General features: G+C 40.5%; 1 protein-coding gene across 2 annotated transcripts in view; it reads right to left on the bottom strand.

Moving 5' to 3' along the window:
* The window catches only part of VDR (vitamin D receptor), a 93,567-nt gene that overhangs the window by 56,314 nt on the left and 20,683 nt on the right, over positions 1-16,570 (bottom strand). The window lies entirely within an intron of this gene.

The raw sequence follows: 16,570 nt of genomic DNA, 5'->3' as shown, positions 1-16,570 counted from the left end.
GCCTCTCTCCAGGCCCCGCCCCGCCCCGCCCCTGGGCCCCGCCCACAGATCGAGTCCTCTCTTGCCCAGAGCTCCAACTGCGCTGCAACCATCTTGACTTGGAATCAACCACTGCACTGTCTCCTGGGACACTCTGCCCAGTCCTCCAAGACTGCCGTCCACGGGGCAAGGCAAACTCTGCCCTCCGTGCGTGAGAGCTTTCGATAGTTATGTGTGTGCAGATCCACGATTTTGCCTGCGATAATCCGTGATGCCTCCCCTCTCCCCCCACCGCAGTGGTTCTACCCAGCCTGCTGCGGACGCCTCTTCCAGGTGCGTCACCCCCACCTGGGCTGACCCGGCCAGGACTTCTCCGTCGTCTGCGGGGCTCTGTGGTGGGGGTGGAGAGGAGCTGCGGCGGGCACCAAAGGTTCTCTGAGCGCTCTTGGAGAATCCCAGTGCAGCCCGCCGTCGTGTTACTCCTGCAGAGCGTCAGGGAGCTCAGGCCGATCCCACACGCTGGTATAAAAGAGCGAACGAAAACGGGGCCGAAGAGGAGGCTGGATTTGCATTGTCACCCCTACTCGATGTCCCCTCGGGCGCGACCACGGCCGACCACGTTCTCGGCCCGTCGCGAACCTCATCCAAACAAGCTTAGTCTCAGCTTCCCTGGGCCCTGGACCCCAGCCCCACACACCCATCCATCCCATCCGACATTGGTGTGAAGGGATGGAAGGAGGTAAAAAGTACATCTGAGAGGCATGGACATATATACACTACCAAACGTAAGGTAGATAGCTAGTGGGAAGCAGCCGCATAGCACAGGGAGATCAGCTCGGTGCTTTGTGACCGCCTGGAGGGGTGGGATAGGAAGGGTGGGAGGGAGGGAGACGCAAGCGGGAAGAGATATGGGAACATACGTATATATATAACTGACTCATTTTGTTGTGAAGCTGAAACTAACATACAGTTGTAAAGCAGTTATACCCCGATAAAGATGTTAAAATGAAAAAAAAAAAAGTACATCTGAGACCTGGGATTGAAGGTGGATGCGGAAAATTCACCATAGAAAATCTTGGCTAAAAATTACTCCGTTTCCTTGGCTATGTGCTAGGCACCACTCTAGATGCTAGAGGAGAGCCGAAAAAGATGTGGTTCCCTCCTTCCAGCTCACTGTCCAGTGGGAGAATATAGAAATAAATAGTAATTACAATGTAATGTTCTATAATAGAGATGCCCAGGAAGTCATCCAGCAGTTGGTGACCCCCTTTAGGCAGGGAAGATGTTGTCGTTCACCTTTTACAGAGGAGGAAACCATGGCTCAGAGGGACAAACTGAACAGGTGGGAAAATGAGGTATAGAGAGGTTGATTTGCCCAACATTACATACCTATTCAATGAAGGGTAGTACTAGAGCTCAGCAAAATAGCCTCATCCATTTCTGAAACAGTTATGCGAGACTGTATGATAAGCAGCCCCTCTCAAACTCTCAGTAACTGGATCAAGAGAAATGGACTGAGGCTAAACAGAAAAAAGGACCTTCAAACAGTGACGTTTGTTAAGCACCGTAACAGTTCATTAAGGGAATATCATGGACACTTTCTCTCTGGACAGGTTAAAAAAAAAATAGAAGAGACACAGATTGTTTGATTGACCTTGGGAATGGGCTATCCATTCTGAGAAACAGATGAAAGGAAGTGCCCCTTTGGAGGTCCTGCCAGTCTGATGGATGGATTAGCTGCTTGTAATGAAAGTAAAAGAAGGAATCCCCTTGCCCAGAGCATCATGGGAAAGCTAGCAGTGAATCTCGTGGGCAGGAAAGTGTCAGAGGAAATCTCTAACAACCAACACTCTGGGACATCCTCAGAAAGTTCCATGAGCCTCTGGAAGAGGTTGATCACTCAGAAGTCACTTTCGTAATGCTTAATTGGCCAGACAAGTGAACCTGGCATCTTGAAAATAAACCTTATCAAAAAGTGGTAGAAGATGAGTCCTAAGTGTTCCACAGTAATTGGCAGTGTCTTTTCACAGCTCTTCGTTTGATCTTCATCATGACCCTTTGAGTCAGGCCAGCTAGAAAGTACTCTCCCCGTTGTATAACTGATGTGCGGAGTTGCCAAAGCTCTTACAGCCGGTGAGTGACAGAGCCACTTGAACTCAGATCTCTCTGCACTTTCCACTGTTCCATGCTGCCTCTCAAACCAGCCTTGGAGAACTCAGAGGTTCTGAGTCAGACAGATTTGCAGGATTATGGATGTGATCACAGCGCCCAGCATATGCACTCATCAGCCCATCTCTCTATCCCTAACCAACTTCTTTTTATCTTCCCCCAATACCTCCCACCTGTCCCTCCAGACCCTGTCCTCTTCCAGGCTGCTCTCCAGGTAAAAATGTGCCCTTTGAGCCCTCTCTGGAGCACTCCCATCTGTTTCTTTTTCCCTTTTTTAGGGCCATTTTTTTCTCCTTAAATATTTTACGGTTATAGGTATGGTGGGAATGAAGGAAAGACTCTCACTCAGCAAACTCCAGAACATCTGAGAGACACAGAGTCATGGATTCATAAAGACAGAAGCTACCAGGCCATCCCCGTTAGTTCTCTTGTTTTAGAGATCAAAAACAATCAAGTCCAGAAAGGTGAACTTATTTATCTTTTCTAAGCCATGTTAGGGCTGTTCTCTCTGTTTATGTTCTGGATGGTGAAAATGGAATGAATAAATGGAAGAAGCTGTAAGCAATGAAAGTAACCCAAACAAAAGGGTCTTCCCAGGACAGTGTTTCCCAAAATTTTAACTGCAACCCGTAGTAAGAAACAATTTTTTGTCATGACCTAGTATACCCATGCAGATATACATTTTATAAAACAAGAGACACCCTGCAATGTTTTCCATTATTTTCCCCTTCCTTCCTTCCTTCTTTCCTCCCTTCCTCCCTTCTTTTTGTCTTTCTGTCTTTCAGATCTTTTCGGATCCACCAAACTGATTTCACAGACCACAGTGGGTTGTGACCCAAAGTTTGAAAAAGTCCCTATTATCGTGAGATCCCTTCATTTAGAACCTGCAACATGAGATTCACAGAAAGGCCTTTGGGAGCCCAGCCTGGCTTGCACAGAGCACCCTCAGAAGACCATGGGGGCTCCAAGGCTTTGGAGGATTCTACTTCCAAGGCCACATTGTCAGGATTAGGTCACTGAGGCAATGTGTATCTACCCAATGTTTGCCTTTATGGCCTTAAGTCAGCTGTTATCCTACCATGCTCCTGCATTTTCTAGCGTGGGGGCTTCTTTCAGCCTCGGGGAGGTTTATGGCATCTCAGAGATCCTAACTTCCCCAGAACAGGACAGCTGTGGAGTACTCTGCAATGTCGCGAGAAGTGAGTGTCCGCAGACTCCGCTTGCCCTAGAAAGTGTAGCTCACCCCCGGTTGTTCAATCCAAATGCATGTGGCTCCAGGGCTCCATTCCCAGTAGCCCAGCTCATGTCTCCATCCTTGGGGCTTTTGGCACTTGTCTTTCCCATCTGCTCCCACATCCTTGAGCCCTAGGCTGCCTGCCTGCTGGCCTGCACACAGCGTCTGCTGGCATGGTTAAGCAGAGCCTAGGGGCCGGACGAAGGAAGGTGGAGACTCCCACCTGCGTCTCCAAGCAGAGGGAGCTCCAGAGCACTCCTAGGCTCCCAGGTATTTGCTGGGCTCCCATCCAAACCCCAGCAGACAATGATGACTCTTCAAGCCCTGACATCAACTACAGAGACCAATGGAATAAACAAGAGGCTCAAGATTCTTTCCCACCTAGGGTCTGTGGCTGTAAGTTTTGCAACAATTACGATCACTCTAATAGGAAATGAAGTGACCCTATCCTCTGGCCCTTGGGGAATTCTTATTTTGCTCCTCTAGGGAGGCATATCTTGGAGAGCCTAGTGAGGCAGGTGGGTGGAGAGGCTCTGAGGCGTGGGAGTAGGTATCCTGGGAGCAGGTGAGAGTGCCCTTAGTGTCACATCACTGCTGAAGAAGTCAGTAGGAAATGACTGACTGTTTTCTAAGGAAGCCCCCTTTACCCAGAGGAGAGTCTCCAACGAAGGCGATTATGCAAAGCTCTCCTTCTCTTCATACCAAGAAGCAGAAGCCTCACAGGCCCGATCCTGGGCATGCGTGCTTCTTTCTCCAGAAGAACAGGAAGAACATTCCGTAAGCAGCCCGGGAATGCATTAAACAACTCTTCCCTGAGGTGGCCTTGACTCCAGAAAGATGTGGCTACTGACAGCTGTTTTCCTTTGCCTTTGGCCTCTGACCTGGGACGAACACTACTGAGCGTGGACGCCCCTCTCCTTGGATTTGCCTCATCGTTCCATGTTGTTAGAGACGTCACCGTTGTTAAGACTGGTGTTTCTGGTGTCCATCTCCACTTCCAACAGAGTTTACTCTGGACTAAATGATAGTGGTATTATGCTGCTTTGTATCATCCACATGTCCTACAGCCAAGAAGTGGTCTCTAGACATTTCTGATTGTAAAACCTTATTGGCAAAAAAAACTTTTGCCATCCCCATATATGAATATGACTTTAAAAGTTCTATCATTAACTCATATTTCAAGTCAAACTACACAGTTAGGGTGAGATTCATCATCAACATTAATGAATGTAAATTCGTATTTCAGCTGATGTTCTTGATACTTTTTACTGACTTCCCTAACACTTCTTTGCACTCAGATACCTCACCCAACATACCTGACATGGAGACCATCTGATACAAGGACCAAGTGAGGGTTCAGTGTCAATCTGTATGTTAAACACACTAAAGCTTAATTTTTTAAATTAAATACTTAACTAATTTTTATTTTTGGCTGCGTTCGGTCTTCGTTGCTGTGCATGGGCTTTCTCTAGTTGCACCAAGCCGGGGCTATTCTTCATTGCGGTGCATGGGCTTCTCATTGCGGTGGCTTCTCTTTTTGCTGAGCACGGGCTCTAGGTGCGCAGTCTTCAGTAGTTGTGGCGCACAGGCTTAGTTGCTCTGCGGCACGTGGGATCTTCCTGGACCAGGGCTCAAACCCATGTCCTCTGCATCGGCAGGCAGATTCTTAACCACTGCACCACCAGAGAAGTCCTAAAGCTTAATTTTTAAAAAAGAAAAAAAAAAAAAAGGAAAGGGAAGTCTTTGATATTGTCCTCCCATACCCAGTGGATTGTGTAACATATCCTCCCTCGGAGATCTCTGCTCTAGAGAACAGAGAAACAGGATTTGGACCCAGAGTGTTCAGCAAGTTTAGGTGACCCATTCAAGTTTATAATTGGTGAGTTGCAAAGCAGGGACTAGAGGCCAAGTCTCCTTCCTTGAAATCCAGGTCTTGCTCTTTCCACCACCCTGTGCCTCCTCTTCCCTCTGCTTTGTGGAGAAATGGAAGCTGGGCAGGGAGAATCTCTTGAAGGCTGGGAAGCTAAATTATTTGATCTGATTGGCTTATTTAAGCAGAGTCTGAGGCAAGATACAGGTGGAATTGACTGTGGTGTGTGTCTGGAACCACAGCTGCCAATAGTCTGATGCCACAGGTCCCCAGCCAGATTAAACCAGAGAGGCAAACAGGACAGGCTCTCCCAACAGTGGCTACCAGGGTTGGGAGAAAGGGTGTGGTGGCCACTTGCGGGTAACTAGAAGTAGGAGAATAGACTTTAAATTCTTAACTTGGGCACCATCAAGGACCTTCCTTCCACCCACATTCTCGAGAAGAGGTGTCGCTCAGTTAGGGTTTCTGGAACCTGGGAAGAAGGGGTTGCCTGACCTCTGAGCGCCAGCTGCCAAGCCCAGAAAGAATGTGTTGAAGAGGCCTGAACCATCAGGGGTTTCCATCTCTTTACCCTTTAACCTTCCTTTTTCCCACCCGTCTTCTCAGTCCAGACAAATCAGTTACTCCTCCCTAGATCCTTCTTTCCTGCCCTCCCTCTGCTCCCCAGTTTACTTCACATATCTCACATGCCTCTGTACCTTATTCATCACCAGGTTCCTCATCTGTCAAGAAATGGGGAGTTTGAAGGCCATCAGAGGCTGATGATCAGTGAGTCTACGACTTGGACCTGCCCAGAAAGGAGAATAGTATCTCAGTTGCCAACACTCCCCCACATTCTCCCTGCCTTTCCTTCCAGTGAAACCCAAAATAGGGGTGAGGATGAGTTGAGAGAGAACATTTAGGCAAGTAGTCCAGGTGCCCAGGCATGAAAACGCCAGCTGTACGCTCCTCACAGGGTTGGGATGGAGTTCCCAAGCAGGATGCTAGACCCAGTACAATGAATTATAGCAACTGAGTCTTTGTTCTGTGTCCTTGAAGTAATCTTGGTATCCCAGTTCCCTGTCCTCTTCTCTTCCCAAGAACCTTATGCTTGATCTTGACAGGAATTAGAAGTGAATTCCAAAGGCAAATACCAAAATCTCCACCGTAACTTCCTAGAGATGATCAAAGTAATTCAACCACTTCCGCCATGTCGGGAGCTGGAACTCTAGAGAAACACATGTCTCTACATTACTTCACTCTCCCATCTTCTCTCCCATTCCATGAGGCTTAGACTGTGGACTGATACCATATACCCTGTCAGTTGTGACAATGCAATCTAGCCTGATAGAGAGGCTAATCTGGTGCCTACAGCTGGTTTACTTCCTTGTCAAACCCCTGAATGTGAGGAGATACAATTCCTGCTTTGTGACTAATAATAGTCTCCCCTCTAATCACTTGTTATCTTACTGCCTTATACTATACATTTTCATTTGATCTGCAGCAATTAAGGATTTATTGCCATGTTTCTTTCTCCCAAATAGCATACACCCTTTAAGTAGAGGGCACTTGAGGACGAGTGGTGCTGGAACCAGAACAATTGACAAAGAATTGTATGTGTCAAGGTTGCATTACCTCTGTCTCAACCTCAGTCTAAAAAAGATGTTTCGTTTCTAATAGTACAATGGATTAGATACCTTGAATGACCCTTTCAGTTGAAATAAAAATTTTAAAGACAACCATTTAAATTAAAAAACATTTAATCTTAAATGTATCACCAAGCTAGCACAAAAGAAAGAAATCTACAGAACTCAAAATGAAGTGAAAATAGGAACACGGGTTGGAAAGCAAGGACCAAAGCTGGTCTTCACCCTGAGAGAGTCTTGGGAACCTTGAGATTTTACTTTGATGGTTTCACAGGTCAAGGGACAAGAGGTGTGGCCAAGGGATTATCCTGCATAAATTTGGGCTCTCAAAGGATATACCCCAGAACTCTCTGTGTAAAGAGAATGAGAAATAAACCTCCATATAGAAAGGAGCAGCAAGGAATTTGGCCTGTGTCATTCTGGATGGTAGGAAAAATAATAAATATTCCCTCAGAATTCACAACCGCAAGCCAGTGCTCAGCTGGGTTTGCACTCCAAATTCATGTGCTATGTGATCAAAAAAAAAAAAAAAAAACCCAAAAAGCAAAAACCAAAAACTCAAACAAAAAACTTAAAGTTATCCTAGGTTGGTACTATTCAGGTAACTTGCTGAATCAATTGTAATCCTCTCTGTAGGAACTCAACCACATCCTAGTACTCAAAGGCTTGCCACAGGTGAAACCTCAGGGAAAATTACAGCTTATGGGCCAAGTCACAAAACACACATGGAAATAAAGCACGTTGAGTGAAAATCAGCAGAAATAGACCCACAAAGGCATTAGATATTTAAAGTTTTAGACACAGAATATAAGGTTTTTGTTTGTTTGTTTTAAAGAAACAAAAGAGAAACTCAAAAAAGTGAGCAGGAAATAAGAGACTATAAATAACTAATTGGACTTGGAAAATAAGCAAAAAAAATTTCTGGATAAAAAATAATAGGTGTTGAATCTTAAAACTCAGTGGATAGATTTCATAGTTGATTAGATATGGCTGAAGAAAAAATTAGTAACCCGGAAGCTAGAGCTGAAAAAATGACCTAGAATGTAATCCACAAAGACAAGATATGGAAAATATGAAAGAGTAAAAGACATAAAGGAGAGAGAAAATCGAACTGTGCCAAATTAGAGCTCTGGAATGAAACTGAAGGATAGGAAAGAGGTAATATTCAAAGACAATGGCTGAGATGTTTCCAGAACTGTAGAGAACTTCTGAGAGCTCAGTGAATGCCAAGAAGATAAATAAGAAAAAATTCACGTGTAGGAACACCATAGGAAACTAAACATCAAAGAAGAAAGAGAAGATTGTGAACATTGGCAAGGAGAATGATCACCGACAAAGGAATGGTGATTAGACTTATGGCTGACTTCTCAACAGCAAAAATGCGGATCAGAAGACAGGGATATAGCAGTATCTTCAAGGTGCTGAAAGACAATTACTATGGACATAGAATCCTATATCAATGCAACTATCTTTCAATAATGAAAGAAAGCAAAAATATTTTCCAGTAAAAATTGAGAGCATTTATAACCAACAGACCCTCACTTAAAGGAAATTCTCAAGGATTTATTTCAAGCAGAGGTAAATGATCTTAGAATGACCATCTGCAATACAAGAAGGAATGATGAGTAAAGAGATTGGTGAATACCTAGGTAAATCCCAACAAACAGTAACTGTTTAAAATAGTAATTATGACGTCTTATTTATGCGTAGTGGGGGAAGGCTAGTACTAAAAGAATCGATGATAAAAGCAGGTAGGTTGGGTAGGGATGATTAAGTTTAATGTGTTTTCAAGATCTTTGTATTGTTCAAGGGGGAGACACAGAAATTGATTCATTGCACACTTTATTAAAGTAAGAATGAATATAAAGAAATAGCTAGGCTAATCATTAAAAAAATGATACTAAGTGGATAACTTCAAGTGAAGGGGAACAAAAGAAGTCAAGAAAAGTATAAAGAAATGAATATAAAAATCAAGATAAAGCACTTAGGAAGATTACTGGACTGAATGTCAATATTATGACATAGAAAAAAAAATATATATATATGTGTGTCATCTTGGGCATGTTACTTCTTGTCTCATATGAAAAATGGGATAGTAGTAGTATTGTTGGGAAATTATGTGAGGTAGTATATGTAATGTAGAGCACTTAGAATGGTATATGGTTCAACCAAAGACTATATATGTGCTTGCTTTCTTCATGGTATTTTATTGTGTATATGCAATATAATTAATTAGCTAGTTTCCCATTGATCAATGTATAGCATTTTCAATTCCTCTGCTATTCCAGTGTTGTTGTCAATATCCTTACCTATCCATAAAAAAAAGATAAAGCACTTAGTAAGATGGTAGCAATAAATCAAAATATGTCAATAATCCCGGAGTTGTAATTAAATAAATGTTCCAGTGAAGGATGAAGCTAGATCAGATTTTTAGAATTCCAGATATAAGCTGTTAAGAGTCAATTAATCAGGAAGCTAAAATAATTCTAAATTTGTGTGTATTAATAACATAGCCCCAAAAATATAGAACAAGAAGACAAGATGATAAGAAAATGATAAGCCCACTATCAGAGTGGGAAATTTTTACTACCTCTTTCAGGAATTGATAGATTAAGGAAACAAAAAATCAGTGAGGATGGAGAAGATGGTTTGCAAGCTTGATCTAATATGCATTGAAGGAACATTGCACACACAGTTAGAGAATAAATATTCTTTTCAAACGTTTCAAGGAATGTTTATGGAAAATGGACACATAGTATGCCATAAATCCAGCCCCAACCATTTTAAAGGATGACTTTCAAACAGATTGTATTCTTGGACCATAATTCAATTAAAATAGAATTAATATCAAGTAGGATAGGCTAGATTATGGTGTGGTAACAGCATCAAAACTTGTGTAGCTTGACACAAGTTTATTTTTTGCTCAAGGTGTTGAGAGCCCTCCAGAGCAGCTGCCCACTATGTGTGAACTCTGTGTTCCAGACTGCTCTGACCTAGTGGCACCTGTATCTCAACATGTATTTCTCCAATCCCTGCAGAAAGGGAAAGAGCATGGAAAATTGCATGCTGCTTTCTTAAATGCTTCCACTCACATTTCATTGAGCAAAGCAAGTCCCTTGGCTATGATGAACTCCCAGGGGTCTATGAAGTGTAATCTTCTCATAGGTCCAGGAGGGTAGGAAAACTGTAAATACTGACAACTAACATTTTAAAAACACACTTCTGAAGAATAAGTTATAATGCAAAAGAGAAATTACTAAGAATTTAATTATAACCATACTATGTATCCAAACTTATGGAAGTAGCTAAAATAGTACTTAAAGGAAAATATATAATACTAACATTTACTTAGGATTTACTGTGTGGCAGGCATTGGTTTATGAGCTCCACATATTTTACTCATTTAATTCTCATAACAATCCTTGAGGCAGGCATAAACGGGGAAATTGAAGCACGGAAAAGTGAATGAAGCCACACAGCTAGCAAGTGGCAGAGCCAGGATTTGGACTCAGCCAGTGTGGCTTCCAAGTCCATATGTTATAGTTGCAAATGCTTACATTAGAAAAATTTCAAAGCTTAGAATTAATGTGCTAAGAATTTTGTTTAAGAAGTTAGGGAGGAACAAAAGCAAAATGGCCCCAGAAAAGTGTAAGAAAAAAAAAAAATGAACAGGGTCCAAATTAAGTTGAAAAAGATACATTATAGGGAAAATAAATCAACAAGTTAAAAGTTGGTTCTTTGAAACAGTATAGACAAACCTATAGCAAGATTAATCAAGACAAAAAGAAAGAAGTTGAAAAGAAACAATATTAGCAGTTGAAAAGGGGATCTAACTGGAGATGCTGTGGAAATTAAATAGTTGAGAAAATATTAAAAACAAATTTATGCCAATAAATTTGAAGTTTTCAAGGAAGTGGATAAATTCCTAGCAAAACAATACAATTTGCTAAAACTGACTAAAGAAGAAATAGAAACCTGAATAGTTGTATAAGCATTAGAGAAAAAGAATTGAACTGGCAGTTAAAACTGTTCCCTCAAAGAAAACACCAGGCCACACAACTTAATTACAGGTAGTTGCTGTGGCCTGGGTTCCTCCAGAAAGCAAAGCCAGAGTCAAGGATTTGGGTGTAGATGGTTTATTTTGGAAAGTGAAATATTTTATTTTGGAAATGGAGGACCAGGAAAAATGAAACAGGGAAGGAGGAACAGCCAACACAAAGGAGTCACTACTATGGGCAACTAAGGCTCAATCTTGCTGCATGGAATGTACCTTAGAATTGTTTGCCTAAGGGATGGAAGGGGAAAGCCACCAGTTTCCATCCTCCATTGGTCAAGGGTTGCCCCGTAGGTTATTAACTTTCTTGAACTTCCAGATTTGCAAACCCTCAAGTGCTAGGGATTTTTCCAGGCTCCCCTCAACATCCACAGTGGAGAAGCCATAGGACAGAAAGTGAGAGATTGGTGGGGTAGCTGAGGCAAGATTCTATCACGTTACACCTGTACCAACCTGGTTATCGCTGCCATAGCTGGAGGGCAAAAAGGATGTGAGGTGGGCACAAGAGGTGGTACATGTAGGAAGTTCTAGAAAACATTCAAGAAAAGACATTCCTTAACTCATTTTATGAGACTAGTATAACTTTGATTCTAAAACCAGATAATAACAGTATAAGGAAAATTACAAGCTAATCTCACCCATAAACACAGACAGAAAACTCTTAGACAAAATGTTAGCAAACCAAATCCAGCAATGTGTGAAACACTAACAGATTAAAGGGGAAAGAGCCACGTGACTATCTAAACAGATGCCCCCCCAAATGTGTTCAATAAAATGTAACATTCATTCTTGATTTTTAAAAAAAATTTGCAAGCTTGGTAGAGATGGGAACTTCCTTAACCTGATAAAACATTTGTAAAACAGTATACTTAATAATGACACTTTGAAATATTTCTGTTAAGATCTAGAACAAGGTGAGAATGCCCATTATTACTGGTTCTATTCAACATCATACTGGAAGTCTGAGACAGTTGATATAAGTCAAGAAGTAGAAATGAAGTCAAGAAATAAAAGTGAAAGCTATGAGGGTTAGAAAGGAAAAAACTAAACCGTCATTATTTGTAGTTGATGTGATTATCTGTTTGGAAAACCCGAGATCATTTACAAACGAATTCTAGAATTAATAACAATTTAGGACAATTGCTGGATAGAAATATGTAAAAGCAATTGCATTTCTATATACCATGAACTATCTGATGGAAAAGTTAAAAGAGTGAAAAGAAGCACCTTACAATAATAGCAAAAATATAAAGTTCCTAGGAATAAAATCTAACAAAAGGCGTTCAAGTTCTTCAAGGAGAAAAATATAAATCTCTATAGAAATATATTAGAGAAGATCAAATAAATGAAGAAATACAGCATGTTCTTGGCTAAGGCAACTCAATATAATAAAGCTGTCGATTATTTACAAATGCAATAATGAATTCAATGCAATTCCAATAAAAACCCCAACAGAGCTTTTCTTGGAACTGGGTAAGCTAGTTCTAAAGTTTATTTGGAAAATCAAGAGCCAAATGCAGGGCAAATTGTCCTGATAAAAAAAAGAACAAGGTGGGATATTCACTCTACCCAACATCATCATAATACAAAACTCTAATAATAAATATTGTGGGTTATCAGTGCAGAGAAAGACAACTAGATCAGTGACTCAGAATTGAGACACACGTGTATGGAGACCTATTTGTAACTGAATGAGTATGGCATATTAGTGGGGGAAAGGATGGACTATTGAATAGGCTGGAACAAATGGTTATCCTTTTAGAAAAAGATTAAATTGGATCTCTACCTCAAACAGTACACTCAAACCCATTACAAGTTGATTCAAGCCTTAAATGGGAAAATGCAGACCTAGAAAACTCTTAGTAGGTAATATAGAAGACTACTAATAGGACTTTCATGTTAAAAATGGATTTCTTTTATACTTTGGGTAATAATCCAATACTCCCTCATTTACTGTGTTGTTAAAATTATTCCAGCTTTGGCCATGGGGAGCTCTGAAGGCTGCTGTGTCCCTTTAAAATACCCCCATCATTCTGGGGGGTTTTGAGTACTTCCTTACTTTCTGGCACTATAAGATGCTCCAGGCTCATCCTGTATATTTCCTGCCCAGTTCTAGAATAAGCCATTTCTCTAAAAATCCCTGGTTCTTTTTATTGGAGAATGGTATTAGAAATTAAAATCTTGGCACTGGGTCTGCTCATAGCTATTGGGGTACTGTAGACCCTCTCAGCAGACAGAGTTAGGAAATATATGTATGTATACTATACATGTGTATACATACATCTATAATTATTTCTGTATCTCTATTAAGCTAAACATGGGTTCATATTAATGTCTCCAACTCTCATCAAGAGCTACATGGTTGATTCCAGCCTTGTCCCCTTACTTATCTGTAACCTCTCCAATAGTGAGAAACTAAGCTTCTACTATTCATGTTCCATAAATAAATATCCATGATAAATAAATAAATATTAATTAGCGATTGAATAAGTAAATAGAGGAGGATAGACCACTTTCCATACAGAAGAATTCTAAATACTTTATAGATACTCCCCCTTTAAGAAAATGAAGCATAACTCCCTACTTATTAAGTGTGGTATGTACATTATGACTTCCTTCTAAAGAATACAGTATGGAAAGGGGTAGGGAATGTAACTTTACAGTGGAGAAACCTGAAAAACACTACCTCAGGCAGGGGATCAAGGTTAATGTAATCAATGATAAGTCATATTAATAGCATATACCCTTCATATGATATGATGAAAATGGCACTTTACCTCTGCGGTCTTCTTTCTGAAAATCCATAATCCTGTCTAACAGTTCTTTTAGACAAAGAAATCCCAATTGAAGGACATTCTACAAAATACTTGACCAGTCCTCAAAATGGTCAAGATCCTCAAAAACAAGGAAAGTTTGAGAAATTGTCATAGTTTAGAGGAGCCTAAGGAGACATGAGGACTAAATGTGATGTAGTAACCTGGATGGGATCCTGGAACAGAAAAACTAAGAAAATCTGAATGAAATATGGACTTTACACTATTTACAATAGCCAAGACATGGAAACAACCTAGATGGATGGATAAAGAAGATGTAGTACATGTATACAATGGAATATTACTCAACCATTAAAACGAATGAAATAATGCCATTTGCAGCAACATGGATGGACCCAGAAATTATTATACTAAGCAAAGTAAGTCAGAAAGAGAGTGATGAATGCCATATGTTATCACTTATATGTGGAATCTAAAATACGACACAAATGAACATATCTACAAAAAAGAAACAGACTCACAGACATAAAGAACAGACATGTGGTTGCCAAAGGGGAAGGGGGGATGGGGAGGGAAGGAAGGGGAGTTTGGGATTAGCATAGGCAAACTATTATACATAGGATGGATAAACAACAATGTCCTACTGTATAGCACAGGGAACTATATTCGATATCCTGTGACAAACCATAATGGAAAAGAATATTTATGTATAACTGAATCACTTTGCTGCACAGAAGAAATTAATACAACCTTGTAAATCAACTATACTTCAATAAAATTTTTTTAAAATGGACTTTAGATAACCATGCTGTATCAGTATTTGCTCATTAGCTGTGATAAATTCACTGTAGTAATAAAGTAAAACGTTAACATTAGAGGAAACTGGGTGTGGGGTACATGAGAACTATCTGTAAGACTCTCGCAACTTTTCTACAAATCTAAAGCTATTCTAAAATTAAAAGTTCATTGAATGTTTAAAAGGAGGATTCCTTAAACAAAAAAGAAAATGGGCAAACTTAAAGAAAAAGACTCTACTCAATACTCTGTAATGACCTAGGTGGGAAAAGAATCTAAAAAAGAGTGGGTCTGGGGCTTCCCTGGTGGTGCAGTGGTTGGGGGTCTGCCTGCCGATGCAGGGGACACGGGTTCGTGCCCCGGTCTGGGAAGATCCCACATGCCGCGGAGCGGCTGGGCCCATGAGCCATGGCCGCTGAGCCTGCGCGTCCAGAGCCTCAGAGCCTGTGCTCTGCAACGGGAGAGGCCACAACAGTGAGAGGCCCGCGTACCGCAAAAAAAATAATAATGATAAAAAATTTAAAAATAAATAAATAAAAAAAGGAGTGGATCTATGTATATGTATAACTGATTTACTTTGCTGTACAGCAGAAACTAACACAACATTGTAAATCAACTATAAAATTTTTATTTTTAAAATTTTCCAATAAATTAAAAAATTTTTTTAAATTTAATTTTATTTATTTTTTTATACAGCAGGTTCTTACTAGTCATCAATTTTATCCACATCAGTGTATACTTGTCAATCACAATCTCCCAATTCATCACACCACCCCCCCACCCCCGCACTGCTTTCTCCCCTTGGTGTCCACACGTTTGTTCTCTTCATGTCTCAATTTCTGCCCTGCAAACCAGTTCACCTGAACCATTTCTCTAGGTTCCACATATATGCGTTAATATACGATATTTGTTTTTCTCTTTCTGACTTACTTCACTCTGTATGACAGTCTCTAGATCCATCCACATCTCAACAAATGACCCAATTTTGTTCCTTTTTATGGCTAAGTAACTTTTTTAATTTTTTAAAAAACTAAATAAAACGACTAACAAATCTGACTGTATTTGAATGGAGAACTTCAATTTACAAAAAGATACCACCAAAAGAATAAAAAGACAAGCCAAAGAGGGGAACAAGATATTTGCCACATAGATAACCAATGAAGGATCTGTATCAAGGATATATAAAGAACAACTTTGAGTCCATAAGAAAAATACAAATTATCACATAAAAAGATGAGCAGAAGACATGAACAGGCATTTCATGGTAGAGGAAACACAGATGTTCCATAAACATATTGGGTGGGGGGCCGGGAAGGAGTCCAACTTCATTATTAATCAGGGAAATGCAAATTAAAACCACAATAAAATACCACTTCACACCTCCCAGATTAAAAAGCCAGTCAATTCCAGTTTCAGCAAAGGCGTGGGGCAATCAGAACTCCAATCCACTGCTGAAGGCAGGGTAAATTGGAACTGCAATAGAGAACACAGAAAGCTTATGACTACCTAGTGAGGTTTAATGTGCTCAGACTTTACAACCAACAAATCCACTCCTAGATAGGAGCTCTAGAGAAACGTGTGTCCATGTGCACCAGGAGATAGGCACAAAATGTTCACCTCAAAATTATTTACAACAGCCCCAAAATAATAATAACCTGGAGGAAAAACAGATATCCATCAATGGCATAATGAATACATAAATAGTGGTATGTTAAGCAAAATGAAATACCACATGGCAGTGAAAAATGAAGGCACTAAAACAACACATGTCCACATGGGTAAATCTCCAAAATATATTGAGTAAAAGAGGCAAGTGATAGAAGAATACATACAGAAGAGTTTCATTTATTTAATGTCCCAAATATGCAAAATTAGATGATCTAATATCTAGGGATACATACACAGGTGGCAAAACTATAAAGACAAGGAAATGATTAACACAAAGTTTAGGATAATGGTGAACTATGGGGGGAGGAGCATATGGGGGCTTTTGATATACCGATATTGTTCTCTTTCTTAATCTAGGTATATGAGTATTCATTGTAATATTAGTATTAGTGTTTAACTGTG

This window comes from Neophocaena asiaeorientalis, unplaced genomic scaffold, assembly GCF_003031525.2.
Source record: "Neophocaena asiaeorientalis asiaeorientalis breed wild unplaced genomic scaffold, Neophocaena_asiaeorientalis_V1.1 scaffold134, whole genome shotgun sequence".
NCBI classification, from domain to species: Eukaryota; Metazoa; Chordata; class Mammalia; order Artiodactyla; family Phocoenidae; genus Neophocaena; species Neophocaena asiaeorientalis.
Note: the sequence above shows the minus strand (reverse complement) of the source record. Positions and strands in the feature narration are given on the sequence as shown.